This window comes from Triturus cristatus, chromosome 9 (genome assembly GCF_964204655.1).
Source record: "Triturus cristatus chromosome 9, aTriCri1.1, whole genome shotgun sequence".
Lineage (NCBI taxonomy): Eukaryota > Metazoa > Chordata > Amphibia > Caudata > Salamandridae > Triturus > Triturus cristatus.
Genome location: NC_140592.1, coordinates 154,004,176 through 154,020,603, shown reverse-complemented (window position 1 = coordinate 154,020,603; position 16,428 = coordinate 154,004,176).

The window sequence follows — 16,428 nt, the reverse complement described above, 5'->3', positions numbered from 1 at the left end:
CTTTTGCATTTAAAAGATGTTGTATTGTAATTGCAGGAATGCTTGCTCTAAGAGTAAATGTGAGTGTCCCTAGGTAACATTTTCCTTGGTGTAACTTGTTTCTCATGATGCATTTATAGATGTGTTTTCTCTCTCTCTCTGTCAGTCCATTAATTGAGATACAGAGAATATCATGACAGCTGTATGATTATCTGGATTCTGTATTTTGTACTTTAGGTCTCTATTCTGCGGTTTCTTTGAAGTTGCATCTTCTCATTAAACTGCCATTGTATTCTGCCTCCAATTCCATGTCTCATATGTCTGTTTTCTTCATTTTTGGAGCAAGCGTTCCTAGGCACCCCGGCTCAAATTAAGGTGCCCCTTTTGTCCCTGACTCACTCTCCTGCTCAGTTCTGTGGTGGCTCCCGGGGCTCTGGGGACCGCCCCTAGCTTCCTTGACCCGTAATAGATCTTCCCTCCAACAGCCTCTCTTGCAAGTCCTGTATTGTTGGTTTGTTGCCCCTGCCCCCCTTTCCACTGCCCTCCATAGTCTGTTGTGCTTCCACGGCCCTTCCTGCCTGCTCAGTGTGGTTAAATTGTTGCCTTTGCACCCTCCTACCTGCCTTCAATTTTCAGAGTCCGTGCCCCTGGCCTCTGCCTCTCAACAGTATCCTAATGAACAACTAGATTGCTAACATTCTATATTTATTACAAAAGTGTGGAGCGCCTGACATCATCTTGATGTAATCAAAACTGTAATACCTAGAGCATTCCTTTAGAAATTACATATATGAGAGGGTCTTATTGGCATCAAAATTATGGTTAGTGCTCTAAAAGACTAAAATAAGGACATATTTTCTGAGTTTTCAAATAGCGACAAAGCACTTTTAAATTATTTGTTATCTTTATGTTTTTTTATCTAGTTGACAACTTGATTAAATGTTGCACTTAGGGGAGAGGATGTGGTGTTACTTCCAGAACTGCAGACTTTGCAACTGGGGAACCAGGTTGAAGTTTCTGCTTCAGCTCGACATTCTGTGATTCTGGTCAAATCACTTAGTCTCCCCATGTCTACAACCAAAATGAATTTGTTCTTGTGTGATGTAACCAATGCTCATGTAAAGCACTCCAATACCTGACAAGTCTGCACTATATAACACTGCAAAAACACAAAATAATAAGTGTTTTGCACACTTCTGTCATTGGGCTATATTTGGGCTATATCTGGGTGATTTTGGGCTACATTTGGGCTCTTTTGTCTCCGGTGGCCATCTTGGGAGATTTATTTGTTATGAAGTTTCCTAATTTCCTCATGTACTGCAGTCTCCTCAGTCGGAAATGCTTTCAGTTTTTTACTTTGATTCCATCATGAAGGTATTCAGATATGTCACACATTTGCCATGAATTCTGAATGTTAGCACTCTAGTTGCTCATTAGATCACTGTAGTAAAACTACTGCTCACCATGGAAGTCTGCTCCTGGTATTAAAAGTGCATGTTTCAGTCTGCATGTCAGAATTTTTTAATGAAATAGAAGAGGATTTGAGAAGTCACTCAAAATGTGCCCTCATTTTCTTTCTTCAGCATTAATCATAATTTCTATGGCAAAATGAACCCCCTCATTGTGTTCCTTTTTAAATTAAATGTTTTAAGTGTTACCAGTTTATTCCAATCAAGATGGCTTCAGGTGTGCCATACTTTTGTCATAATGAAGACAGTAAGTGCTCTAGTTGTTTTTAAGAACATTCTTGGACATTCTGTCATTGGGCTATACTTGGGCTACATCTGGGTGATATTTGGGCTACATTTGGGCTCTTTTGTCTCTGGTGGCCATCTTGGGAGACTTATTTGTTATGCCGTTTCCTAATTTCCTCATTTACTGCAGTCTCCTCAGTAGGAAATACTTTCAGTTTTTTACTTTGATTCCATCAAGAAGGCATTCAAATGTGTCACACATTTGCCATAAAATCAGAATGTTAGCACTCTTTTTGCTCATTAGATCACTGTAGTAAAGCTACTGCTCACCAGGGAAAACTGCTGCTGGTATTGAAAGTACATGTTTCAGTCTGCATGCCAGGATTTGAGAAGTCACTCAAAATGTGCCCTAATTTTTCTTTATGCAGCACTAATCATACTTTTTATGGAAAAATGAACCACCTCATTTTGTTCCTTTTTAAATTAAATGTTTTAAGAGTTACCACTTTAATCCAAGCAAGATGGCTTCAGGTGTGCCATACATTTATCATAAGTAGGACGGTTAGCGCTCTAGTAGTTCTTTGGAACACTCTGGAAAGCTGCAGTAGAACACAAAGGAATCAACTGACAGTCTCTGCCCTTGTTGGATGTACATGTTTTACTGAGAATGTCAGACTTCATTCTCACATGACTGAGAAAGATAATGTGAATTTACAGAAAATAAGCTCTCAGTTTAGCTTATAGATCACCTTCCAAACCTCTGTGGTAAAAGCATGAGAAAATATTTTTCTCTCAATCATGATATCCCAGCAGAAGGCTTTTTCACATGGTGAAATCACCTTAGAACATACCACAATTCCTAAAATGAGTATGGTACCATCAACAAATGATTTATAATGTAACTAAAGTCTTAAAATCTTCTATTAACTGCAATGCTTTTTAATGAGGTGCTATCATGTATATTGGTCCCAAGATGGCTGCCAACACTTCTTGGATGAAGTGCTGACAGCCAATCAGATCTCAGGATGAGATGTGTGGTTAGGCTCCGCCCACATATATATATATTGATTTAAATGCTATTTTCTCAGGAACTACTGAACAGATTTACACCAGACCTACAAAAGGCACTTCCTTGACCTGAGGACTACCTCTCTGCCAAATTTCAAGTAACTCTGTTCAGCCGTTCGGGCTGTAGCTGTGTCTAAAGGTCCTATGGAAAAATGCATGGGAAAAACGCGTTTTGGGACCCCCCTTTTTTCTCAGCCCCCGCTTGACGAATCCCCCCGAGACTTTCAGGGTAGGAGCGGAGCGTAGCGCCCCACCTATTTTGAAAATTTCGCGAGGATTCATCGACCGGCGCCAAAGTTATTCCAAATAGAATGTTGCGGATTTCCTATGGAAACAGGGTCCTAACTATAACTATCTACTGGCGACCGCCAGTAGATAATATATATATATATATATATATATATATATATATATATATATATATATATATATATGTAGTTCATGGGGTGTCCATCAGATGAGCCGCACTCGGACTTGCACGCACCTTCCTCAAAGTGAATTATTGGTATGGGCAATCCCGTGTTAGTTCATTTATAAGCACCTGATTTGCCTGACGCGTTTCGTGTCATTACTTCCTCAGAGGCAATCAGAACAGCGCATTTACGGTACTTTGCTTTCCTCATTTGGCCAATATTGTGCGCCCAAATGGGCGGTTCTGTATGAAACTTCACGTAGCCTTCTGGTAAAGGAAGTCCGTGTATTTATCCTGAATGGATGCGCTTGTCAATTTATGCAAAATAAGGCTTTGGAATGAGCCTCCAGCCACGAGTTTGTCCTTAATCCATCGTGCTCGCCCCTCAAACTGGACTCTACAACCTCACAAGTCCAATGGCCCCCTTCCTAGGGGTGGTGCAGGCTCAGCGGCAGGACGGCCGCTTGTTACATTTAGCTCATGGGGTGCCTATCAGATGAGCCGCACTCGGACTTGCACGCACCTTCCCCAAAGTGAATCATTGGTATGGGCAATCCCGTGTTAGCTCATTTATAAGTACCTGATTTGCCTGACGCATTTCGTGTCATTACTTCCTCAGTGGCAATCAGAACAGCCCATTTACGGTACTTTGCTTTCCTCGTTTGGCCAATATCGTGCGCCCAAATGGGCGGTTCTGTATGAAACTTCACATTGCCTTCTGGGAAAGGAAGTCCGTGTATTTATCCTGAATGGATGCGCTTGTCAATTATTGCAAAATAAGGCTCTGGAATGAGCCTCCAGCCACGAGTTTGTCCTTAATCCATCGTGCTCACCCCACAAACTGGATTCTACAACCTCACGTGTCCAATGGCCCCCCTCCTAGGGGTGGTGCAGGCTCAGCAGCACAACGGCCGCTTGTTACATTTAGCTCATGGGGTGTTCATCAGATGAGCCGCACTCGGACTTGCATGCACCTTCCTATATATATTTATCCAAACAACAAGAGAAACCCATTTGGAGAAGGCTTCACAGGTAGGTTACCAGTCTCAGCGTGAGGGTGCAGCAAATGGAGCAGGCATATGCAGCAGATTCGGCTGCCAAACACGTTTTGGGCTACCGCCCTTGATCACTGGCACATGAACTCTCACACATGAAGGTAGCAGAAAACTCATTTATTAAACATAAGCCCAGCCCCCTGGCTTCCGGATAGGGCAGCAAACCCACTGAGGTTTTTAAATTGGATGAAGAAGTGCAGCATGAGGTCCCACTGAGTTGCACAAGCAGGACTGCATTGATCAGAATGATGCAGTGTAGTAGGTTGCTCGTGCCGCTAGACTGGATGCAGTGTGGTGGAAGAGTGCCCATAAATTGCAATGCAAAGTGGTGTTATTAATGCCTGCAAGATGCCTTCCTGTGGGTACTGGGTTTGGGTACTAAACTTACAATGAAGTGTTGTGTGTTTGCATTTGTATGTGGCAGTGTAATAGGTTTGGGTTCCTAGAATACAATACAATCTGATGTAGGATGTAGTGCAGCATGTTAAATTGGAGTCTATAAAATACCGTTTAATGGTAGCCGTGAATAGTTTAATTCAGGTTTTTTAATTCATTTATTTGTTAAGGTATTTTGATAAGATCGGCCAAGTTGTATTGTGGAGACAAAGTGGGAAATTGTGGTCCAATAGGTGCAGTAGTGGTGTATTCGATAGAGTTATGACTCCTAATTCTATAGAGTTTTTTTGCCTTTTTTTGCCTGTGTATATTACTTTCCTATACAAGTGTGCCCGGTAGGGGTACTACCCTTATTTTGTACTTTGTGTACTAATAAATTGATGTTTTAAAAGTTGATTGAATGTTTACTTGGTTATATCTATATTCCCAGTGCATTGTGTAACTATCTAAACCTCTGCTTAGGGACCTTTGTTCCTCACATCACTTTTAGAAAGCTGGCATTTCTCTGCTCTTAAAGTTCTGTGTGCCTGCAGCCTGACTCCAATACACGTCTGATGTGGGTGACAGCTTGGTTTTGTGCATTGCCTCCAGACAGCCACACACAATGGTGCGTTAGGTGTTTCTGAGTGCCCAGCTGCATTGGCTCATCCTAGGCAGGATGAGAGGGAGGAGCTGACACACCTGCATAGTCAGTGTCCTTTCCCTGCACAAAGGGTTGATTACCACCTGTAGTGAGTCTGGAGCCAGGGCTATGAAGAAAGGGTCTCTGTGCACTTCAAAGACCCTTCTTTGAAGTCACCCCCCCTTCAAAGTCACAACTGGGTATAAGTACTGGGTCTCTGACCCCACCAAATGGGACACTTCAGGCCCTGTAAAGAAACTCTGTCAGGAAGAATGAGTGCTGTACTGCTACAAGGACTGTCACTGTGCTGGACTGCTGCTCAGAAAGAACACATTTTCTGCTGTGCTGCCCTGCTGCCTGCTACCCCTTTTCCACTGCTGAAGAAGAACTGGACTCACCTTGAACCCAGAGTGATCTCCAAGGGCACGTTGTCTTGCCTCCTGTTTTTGAGACTCAGGAATATCAAAGTCTCACCACCTGCTCCTGTACCTGGTCCAATGGAAGTAGAACTAGGTGCTTCCTCTAGTAAAACCGGTGCATCTCCTATCTGCAGGAAACAGAACCGATGCAACATCGGTGTTGCAGGAGCATGATCAGCGGATAACACTCTCAACCAGCGCAACGCCTTAAAGAACCGCCACTTCAAAACTGCTGCATCGTCGCCGCTGCAGTGTGGGAAGATCGACGCATCCCTGCCACATCGTCTACAGAACCAACGCCTCTTGGTTTGGTGCATCGTCTTCGGAACTAGCGCATCCCCACCACAGCTTGAGGAAAATTGACAGATCACGCACTGCACCCCACATCTCACTGTTCCGACCAGAATGGAGGTACTTTGTTCAGCGGGCCTTGCGTCGCTCCTGTATCCATCCCACGCTCCATCACGCTCGGCCTGAACTCTTGACTTTGCCCAGGTTCGACGCAACAAGATGACTCTCAGAGGCGCGTATTGCTTCTAAGCACTAGTTTTGCATTTATTCTTTAAAAATTAATATCTTGACTTCTACTCATTGGAATTGTGCCATTTTGGTCTTGTTTTATTTATAAAATCGTAATCTATTTTTCTAAACTGGTGTGGAGTCTTTTTGTGGTGTTTTCACTGTGTTACTGTTTGGAGTGTTGCACAAATACTATACACGTTGCCTCTTAAGTTAAGCCTGCCTGCTCTGTGCCAAGCTACCAGAGGGTAAGCACAGGTAACTTTAAGGTGTGTATCTGACTTACCCTGACTGAGATTATGGTTCCTGCTTGGACAGGGTGCATACCTCTGCCAGCCAGAAACCCAAACACAGCGAATTATGAGTCCTTTCCTTGGTGAGGCTGCATCCTTCTAACATTGACCCTTTGAGATTTGAAAGTGGTTTTAAAGGATTTCTTCAAAGTCAGAAGGTTTCATAGATGTTTCATATGCACTTCCCAGGAGTTCTAGTAACAAGTGCTCTGCACTCCAAGGGTTTTACCTCAGATCTCATCCTACCTGAATTTGACACAGCAAACTGTTCTGGTGCCTTCAGATCTGAGATTCCAGGAGATGATAACATGGATGGCCAGACTTATTAAGTATTTGAGGCTGATGACAATATAAACTAAAGGCGCAAGGACGTCATTTAGAATAAGACAGAGCTCCCGTCCTACAAAACTCCTGGTTTCCCCACTCTGAGTAGAGTCGGGGGAAGTGCTGTGTTTAGACCAGCACAGCCTCCCCTGGCTGCACCTGTGTTAATCTCTGATCGTCTCCCTTCACTCAGTCATCTGCAGAGGAGCCGATATCATACAGTGTGCACTCCATTAGCTGGAAACCCTTGCAAGATTCCAGCTAATTGTTTGGCAGCTTTGTGCAGCCGAAATCCAGTATGGAATGTGAAACCTAACCAAGACATCAGCAGCAGCCTCAGAAGCTTTGGGGGCATATTTATGAGCCTGAGTGCATTGCGCTTGTACTACGCAACATGGTACAAGCATGACTCAACAAAAAAATTTGATTTATGAAGCCAGGTCACTTCAATGGCTCTGAGTGGCCTCATAAATGTGGAGTAACGTAAAGCAGCGCACATCACTGCACCACGTTACTCTACCCTGAGAAGGCATTGCATGGGTGTTCCCATGCAACTCCCATGCTTTTTGACGCATTCCCAGATTTACCAGAACTGGCAAAAATGGGAATGCGCCAAAATGATACGTCTTCCCAGGAGCAGCATAACAAGATAAATATGTTTATTTCTCCTCGTTACTTCCTTTTTCTATGTGAATTGCATGCTGTAGCCCCCATAGAAAGAGGAAAATGCTTCTCAGGATTGTTTTTGTGCAGGAAGTAGCCCCTTCCTGGCCAAATCAATCCTGCATGCAACACAGGCACCCTTGTACCATGGTGCAAAAAGGTGCCAACACAGGGACAAGGACTGGAATGCGCCATGTTCCTTTGAATTCTGTGCATTCCTGCCCTTTTACTGTGACACAGTGCAGCAAGGTGAGTTGCTGCACAGAGCCACAAAATCATAAACATGCGCTTATGTGTTTTAGATTTTGAAGGTGGCAGGCGGTGAATTTAAAGTGCCTTAAATTATACTCGGCAAAAAGTCATGCCCCATACAGGCCCTGCCCCCTCCTCATATGGCAAACATTTTCACAAATTTGCAAGCCTGTAACAATCCTCTGATGTATGCTTGTGAACTGGAAGTACATACAGAAGATTACCATTTTTGCATACATCCTTGCAAACTCCTATAGGATTTTGTGCATCACCAAAAAGGAAGAAATATAGGCAAATTATAGACACTTGACTGGTTGGTTGATAACCACATTTATTTAAATTGGCTGCTGTGAAATTAACCATTTAGAAGACGTATTGTGCATTGTATGAAAATGTTGGATCTCTGACGCTTTCTCATTCTGGTATAATTCATAAAACTGTTAATTAATACGAGTGGTATGGTATATGCAAGATATCCGTAAGGGAAACATTAACAAATGCTATCTGCACAGAATGAGGAAAACGCAGCGGGTTTGTCAAAGTAGCTAGTGGTAATCTCCCCGAGGCAAGGCGAAGAACTCGAGTCACACAGCAGGGCCGCGTTCTTCTGTCTTCCCATTAACATCCCTTCCCCTGACAAAGCCACTGAAGCGGTAGCTGATGCTGTATGAAAATGAAATGGAGTGCAGAGATAAATATTCTCCGCGAGATTGTTTGCAAATGGGCAGCCGTGTAGCTGTAATATGATTTATGGGAATACCTTGAACGTTCAGACATGATAAGCAACCCATTAGTAGAAACAGCAGAAACTTGTGTATGGATCTAGCGGGGGGAGGGGGAAGGGGATAGATGCTTGTGCATTTATTTTTTCTATAACACAGGAGGTGTGGATAGATTTCAAAGTCAGATACCTCTCTGACTTTTCTTTGAGTAAACTGAGTATATAGTACATCTCAGGCCACAGCACTGCAATTGTGACGAATTGTGGCCTTTTATAAGGGGAGTGTGAAATTTGCAAAATTTGCTTTTGCATAATTGTTGGTAATCTGGAGAAGATTACGTAAAATTATGTGAAATGCAAATTTGTCCATTTTAGCATTAAATGCATCCTCAGATCACTCTTTGGGGCATATTATCAACAAACTGCGCGTTTTTTTCTATCGCCGGCTATCGCTGGATTTCATCCCCGAGTTAGCACGTTATTATCAACACTTATCTCAGAGGCAATGCAAAATCCAGCGATAGCGACGTAAACCAGCAATAGCTCGAGAAAACCAGCGCTATTTTCACCGCCCTATTGTAAATCTTGCTAATAGGCAAGTGTGGACTCAGCCTGACAATCCACCTTCCATTGACAGGATGGGTAAGTCAGGTTTTAATCAGACGTTAGAAACTAGCGATAATCGCGGTTAGCGTGACTTTTATTATCGCTTCGCGGGTCCGGGCCGCATTGGTAATAGAGGGAAGTTGAGTTTGCGACTGTTTCCATGTTGTTGTGAGCAACGCGTACTTTGCATTTCATTAGCGATAAATATCGCTGACATGCAAAGCGGCAAAAAAACATCCGCTATCGCAAGGAAACAAGCGCTAACACATGTTAGCGAGTCCTTGTTGATTGTGCGATAGGAAAATCGCCGCTTTTCCGGTGATATGTCCTGGAAAAGCGGCGATAGTGCTCTTGATAATATGCCCCTTTGACTTGAGGATGGATTTGAAAGTGAAATATAGCGGGTAATACATTAGTGGCAGGAGCAACAACTGCTAGCGTTCTGGCCATTCACGTTATTCCCGAATGCTTATAGTACAATTTTGCCGCAATGTGGCAAGATTTTGGGAATTATGCAAAACAACAATAACGTGAAATTTCCAAAATTACTCAGATTATGATGGCTTCATTTAAATTTCGCCTGAACCTACTTTTTATGCCTTCCCTAGCACCTATAAGCTTCATTCTATTCCATTACCTTTATTTCCTGCAACAAACGTGTATGCATTCTGGGTGGAGATTGCTCTATGAAAGATATTATATAAATGAACAAGCATAGGCTAATCCAGTAGCTCTGGTCTTGCTTCTCATGGTTTTTTTTCTTCAAACATGTGCAGCAGAAAATAAAAAGTTAAAAGTTGAAAAAAAGAGCAAAAACACTGCCATTTGAAGGTGACAGACATGCACATTCAAAGAAATACATGAATAATATCTGAGGTGCTACACCCTTTAGCTTGGCCCACCAGCCCCTGGCACTGAAATGCACTATTTTGTAAATGGATATGCACATGTGATCGGGGAAAATGACATGACTCAAAGAGCATGCTACCCAATAGCTGCTGCCCACCACAGCATATAACACATAGCATAGGGCACTGGGTCAGACCTCCATGCCCACTGAATCTCTTCCCTGTAAGGAAGAGCATTTTTACTTGTGCATACTCGCAAATACACCTAAAAAGTAGTTACATTCAGTGCCAGGGCCAGTGTGTCAATTTTTGCCTTCTTTTAGGTTTTCTTTTCCTGTTTTTATATTTATTTTTGCAATGGGTAAGATTTTACTTATTTTTTTCAAACATACACACTCTAACTCCTGGGCAGATTGAAGGCCAAAGGGCAGGACCCGAAACTGAAAATGACTTCCGTGAATGCAAAACCTTAGGAACCTGCGACAGCGGGGATGTATTGGCACATGTTAGTAAGCGTCCTGCTGATCCAGGGTACACATAAAATGATCCAGGAGAGAGATGGGGGTGGAGCTTGCCTGGCCTCAAGATGACCACTGCCTAAGTGTGCTCCGTAAGCCATTGAACCTATCCGACAGGAATCCTGCTACATCCGAGCATCAAGCTATATGCTCTTTGCTGGCCTATAGAGAACTCGGGAAGTGCTACCCATTAGTGGGCCCATCGTGACTGTCTGGACTTCTGGTGGATGGTGCTGAGTTGCGGCCGCGAGGGGTATGGCAGGGACTTGCACCGCGGCCTACCATCAGCGGCAGTGTTTCAATACAGCCTGTGGTGGCCATGAGTCCTGGGGCCTTAGCCCTACGTCCGCTGCGGTGAGCAGTGTGTACCCGACCCCACCAGCAGACTGCAGAGCAAACTGCGCCTAACTCTTTGGTAGCCAGACAAGACACGGGCGGACAGCCTGGGAGAAGTAGCGCGTCCTTGCCTTGGTCAGGGGTGGCGGCCCTGTGTCCCAGGGCCGGGGCATTATGCCAGTTGGAGTGGGGAGTGTGCTCCCGGCTCTGCCAGCAGACAGTGGAGAGATCTGTGCCAAATCCATTGGTGGCTGGGTGAGATACAGGAGGACAGTCCTGAAGGAGTGACGCGGACTGGCCCTAGTTTAGAGCGCTGCCGCACGTTTCCAGAGTGACAACTGTGGGGCACTGTCTGCGGGAGCCCAGCTGCATCATCTACCACACTTGAGGGGGCAGAGGCGAGATATCCACAAAACTGGTGCCCTCGTCTTGGCAGTGGGCCGTGCGGTGAGGCCCTGTGCGACGGTCGGGGACCGGTGAGTGCAGGCATAGTGCTCCAGCGAGCAGATAAGGGTCACATTCGGCGGCACTGCCTAGCAGGGGGATTTGCTAATGCCCCAATACCTGAGGATTGCCTGGGGTGTGCCCATACCCATTGTTTGGCCTGCTACAAACTGCTGTGCTTTCCTTGCAGCCTTTGGATTGACCCCCCATTTTACTGCTCAAATCTCCTACTGTGCCACTGCCTGCTGGCTTTGACTTCATAGTAGATCCTCGCTTTATCCTGTGGCATGTGCTGGTGAGCGGGGTGGATTGATCCGGGGACCTTCGCCTATGTGTGCTGTGCGTTGCGTGGCTGAGGTGCTTGTGGTATCTGCGGTGTGGCCTGGACCCCTTGAGATCATGGGCAAGGTGGATATATCACAGCCTAAGCTGCAGTTCGAGCAGCGTAAGTCAAGGCATAATGAGGGAGGTGCTGACATGGCCCTTGAGGGGCAGAAGGACACTACTGACGAATCTGAAGGGCACAGTCACCATATTTTGACAGCCATGCAGAAAAGCTTGTTCACCATCGATGGCAAAATTGACTCTCTGGCTTATTGGATGGACCGCAGGTCCGAGCGCATTGATAAGCATGCTGAGTGCCTGGATGTGTCGGAGAGGCGGGTGTCCGAAGTAGAGGATGCCCAGATGGAGACAGACAACGCTCAGCGACAGATGGGGAAGCTCTGAAGTGCCCTGCAGGATAAGACGGAGGAGTTGGAGGCTAGATCGAAGCACTGTAATATCCGCATCAGGGGCCTTCCTGAATCTACAGCCATGGGTAATATGGAGGTGTTTGTCAAGCAACTCTTGGTGTCACTTCTGGGATGCGACACATTCTCTGCCATGTTTGTCGTCAAGCGCGCTCACTGCTCCCTTAGTCTGAGGCCCCGTCCTGGCACTCCTCCTCATCCTGTGATTGCTAAATTATTAAACTACAGGGACAGGGACGCTGCATTGAAGCAAGCCAGGGAGATACGGGACCTTCAGTTTGAGGGTTTTTCGCTCTCATTCTTCCCTGACTTTACCATGAAGGTGCCGGAGGTGAGGCGGCAGTTTGTTCCTTTGAAACGTCATCTGCGGGAGCATAGCCTGGAGTATGCAATGCTGTACCCGCCCAGATTATGGGTCATCATGAATGGCAAATCAAGGATATTCATGGACCCTAAGTCCTTACAGAAGGCCCTCAAGGAGTACACCAAAACTGTTTGGTGGAAAAAAGATACGGAGGAGTTGGCCAATGCGGCCGGCGGATACTTGGAGGAGCAAGACTGATATCGTTGTAATTTGGCCCTCTATCAATTATCCGAATAGGTATGTTATAAAGGGTTTGTTGATCGAGGTGCGCTAGAGGTGGACTACAGATGCCTGATGCCCAGAGCCTGTGTGGTTGATTCTACATGTTTGTTCAAAGTTGAGGACAGCAGTGTTTTGGACATATATTGCAACATTATGCACACCATTAATCTCTACTTACTCACTTAGCCCTAGCTGGGAGACCTTAAAGATTGAAAGCAAGGGACTGCCTCAACTCTTTTCGGATCCAGTTATTTGCTATTCTCTGGATGTATACATTGTGGTTAGATGGCTATGTCTTACTTCTGAGTTTGTGGAAATCTAAACACTGAGCTGTTAACATCCGCCCCTGTGTGTTACCACTCTATGGCGTTATGCCAGAGTTGTTTTCTTTTTGATGCTGTAATCTTTGTTGGAGCATCTTTAGATATGGGGGCAGGGGGAAACATTGACTATGCGAAGTTGGGGATGGCATATCGTGGATAGGGGGACATATTTCTATTTTTGTCATTGCAGTGTGCATATTATATCTACATACTTCTCGAACAATGCATCTCTACCCGGGAGAGGGTTGGAGACACATGGTTGATATAGATAGCGCTGACCTAGCAATTGTAGCCTGGAATGGCAGAGGGCAAGGGTAACAGAGTTTGCATTCTAACTTGGAATATCAGGGGCTTCAATTATTTTAGAAAACTCTGAAAAGTGGTTGCTTATCTTACTCGACACAAGATTGATATCGATCTACTGCAGGAGATCCATCTTGCCATGGATAGTAAAATGCTCACGCGTAGACGTTAACATGGTCTCTTTCATGTGGTGGGGTTCACTACACATGCCAGGGGGGTGCTCACCTGGGTTAATTCCAGATCAGGGATTACACTGGAGGTGCTTGAGGCAGACCCAGGGGGCAGGTACGTCATTTCTAAATGCCAAGGGCGGGGTGTAGACCCGCTTCTAGTAAATATCCATGGACCTAACTACGACAATTCACAACTTTAACATGATTTGCTGGGGTGTATGAGTGGGGAGACCACTCTGCCACAACTATGGGGAGGAGATCTTGACTGTGTGCTGGATCCGGCTTTGGTCCGTTCCAGGGGTCCTGTGCTACGCCCTTCAGCAGCGACCAGATCTATTTGTGATGTTGCTACTCAATTAAATTTGTTAGACATCTGGTAGACGCGCTCTCCGGTGTTGGGGGCTTCACCCATTACTCAGCCTCGCATGACCTCCACACTAGAGTCCATTATTGGTTTATCCCTAGATCTCTGTTCCCTCAGATATGCACTTGATTGATTCTCCCCCGCTCTTTTTCCGACCATTCTCCAATAATGTTGGACATAGGAAGCCCGCAGAAGAGGCCTGCTCCCTTTACATGGCGGTTCCCGCCATATTCTCTACTAAACAGTGTTTTTAAATCTGAGTTGGCCGAGGCCATAGAGAGTTTTTTTTAAATGAATATTGGCTCTGTTCGTCAATTCAGTTCTCCACTGTGTGGGAGACTTTTAAAGTCTTTATTAGGGGGATAGCCATGTCTAATCACTCTGGGGTCCTTCATTCTATCATACGGCGATTAGCTACTCTTGAGGATCGCTTGGCCGATCTGGAGCGAGCTGTCTTGGCAGGCGGAGATCCCCGGGCCGCGTAAGATTTAAAAAATGCATTAAAGGAATATCATGAAACTGCTGATAGCGAGGTGAAACACATGGGGAAATAGGCAGTTGTCAAAACATATGGAGAAGGAGAGAGGCAGGGTGCAGTTCTGGCGGCTCTGTTGTGAGATAGGTGGGAATTGGGTGGTATGACTGAGATGCGAGCTGCGGAGGGTGAACTACTGAGGGATCCAACTAGAATAGCTGATAGGTTCAGCCAGTACTACTCCGATCTGTATCGTTCTAGAGTGGTAGCTGATGTGGCAGTAACCCAAGAATATTTAGAACACATTCACATGCAGTGGTTAGCTTATGAACACAGGGAGCACCTAATGAGGCCATTATATTCTAGTGAGGTACTTGCCGCGCTAAATGCAATGCATGTTGAAAGTGCTCCTGGGCAGGACGGCCTTACTGTTGCTTTCTATAAAGAGTTTAAGGAGTTGCTTATTCCACACCTGATCACACTTTTTGAGGAGATGGGGGAAGACGGGAAGATACCCCCCTCAATGAGAGAAGCCTTAATAGTTACATTATTGAAGCCAAGTAAACCCCCCCCTAATAAATGCTCGTCTTTCAGGCCTCACTTCTTAATGTAGACACCAAGCTTTTTGCTAAAATCTTAGCTAACGGGCTCGCCCCTCTGGTACCGCTCTTGGTTGGGCCGGAGCAGTCAGGATTTGTGCCAGAGCGCAATTTGTCATATAATTTCAGGACTGTGTTTGGAGCGATACAGCAAATCAAGCCAGATATCAAAGCTGCTGCGGTCTTTCTTGATGCAGAAAAGGCCTTTGACTCTGTTGAGTGTTCCTTCATGCAGGTGTTGAGATGGATGGGGGTGGGAGAGGTTTTCCTACAGCTGGTGGCGGTCCTATACAATTCCCCTACAGTCAGGGTAAGAGTTGGTGATATAGTTACTGCCCCAATCAAGATCTCGAGGGGCACCCGTCAAGGCTGCCCATTATCACCTCTGCTGTGCACCCTGATGGTGGAGTCCCTGGCATGCGCATTAAGGTAATATCATGGGCACAGGGGGATCCGCTTCCCTATATACAATCTCATTGTGTCATCCTATGCTGATGATATGCTTCTGTATATCAAAGACCCAGAGTCCAATCTGTCTCCAGTGCTGGATGAGGTGGTAAAATACGGCTCTCTGGCCTTAATTGGACTAAGTCAACTATTTTCCCATTATCCCCGACCATGGAGCCTAATGAATTAGATTACCCCCTCTTGTGGACATCTGAGCCGGTGCGCTACTTGGGTGTGCAAGTTCATACAGATACAGAGTTGGTCCTTAGTGAGAACTATGGTAAATCGATTGCTAAGCTACAGGATTATGTGGAATGCTGGATCCGCCTGCCCTTGTCTCTATTGGGTCGCATATCCCTTATGAAAATGGTGGTGCTCCCAAGATTTTAATCCTTGTATTTAGACATTCTGATGGTGCTCCCTGCGCACATTTTCAAGGTCATTCATTCCCTATAAGTGAAGCTGGCCTGGGCCGGGAAACACTTGTGTGTTAAATGGGATACTCTCACATTGCCTCACTCCCTGGGGAGGCTCGGGCACCAGAATTAGAATTATATTTTTGTGCAGCGCAAAGCTCACATGCATACCACTGGGTCCATGAGTAGACTGACCTCCCAGATTTGCAAACTGAAAAGGTTGCGGCGGCGCCCTCTCCTCTCCCGTTGCTGTTGTTTCATGCTCCATCTAGGTGGGCTGGTATATTGGATTCCATCAACTCTCCCACTCACGCATGGCAGACTCTGTTAATGAGGCAGGTGGGCATTGTCCTATATTCCCCCTTAACTCTGGTGAAATGGTGCCACTGGTTGCCGGTATGCCAGAAAGGGAAGTGGTTCCTGCCCTTGCGACACTTAACATAACCAAAATTGGGGACCTGTTTTCTGAGGGCAAAGTCCACGGGTGGGTGAAGGTTGAGGTTGAAGAGCACGCCTGTACAACACTTGTGCAGTTTCATTTTCACAGAGTGAGGCATGCTCTCCGTGAGATACTCGGGGAGGACATGTTTGAACCGCCTAAGTTAGTTTCCTTCTTTTTCCTATTGCGTGCGGCTTCCCCTTGTAAGGTTGTTTCCAGCATTTATAACATGATACAGAATTACCGTAGGAATAATTTCACCAAGGCTAGGTTGGAATGGCAGAATGATCTTGGGGTGGCTCTCGATGACACCACTTGGCGATATTGTTGTGAGGTCAGGCAACATGTCTCCTTGAACGGGAGACACAGTCTCGTACATTTT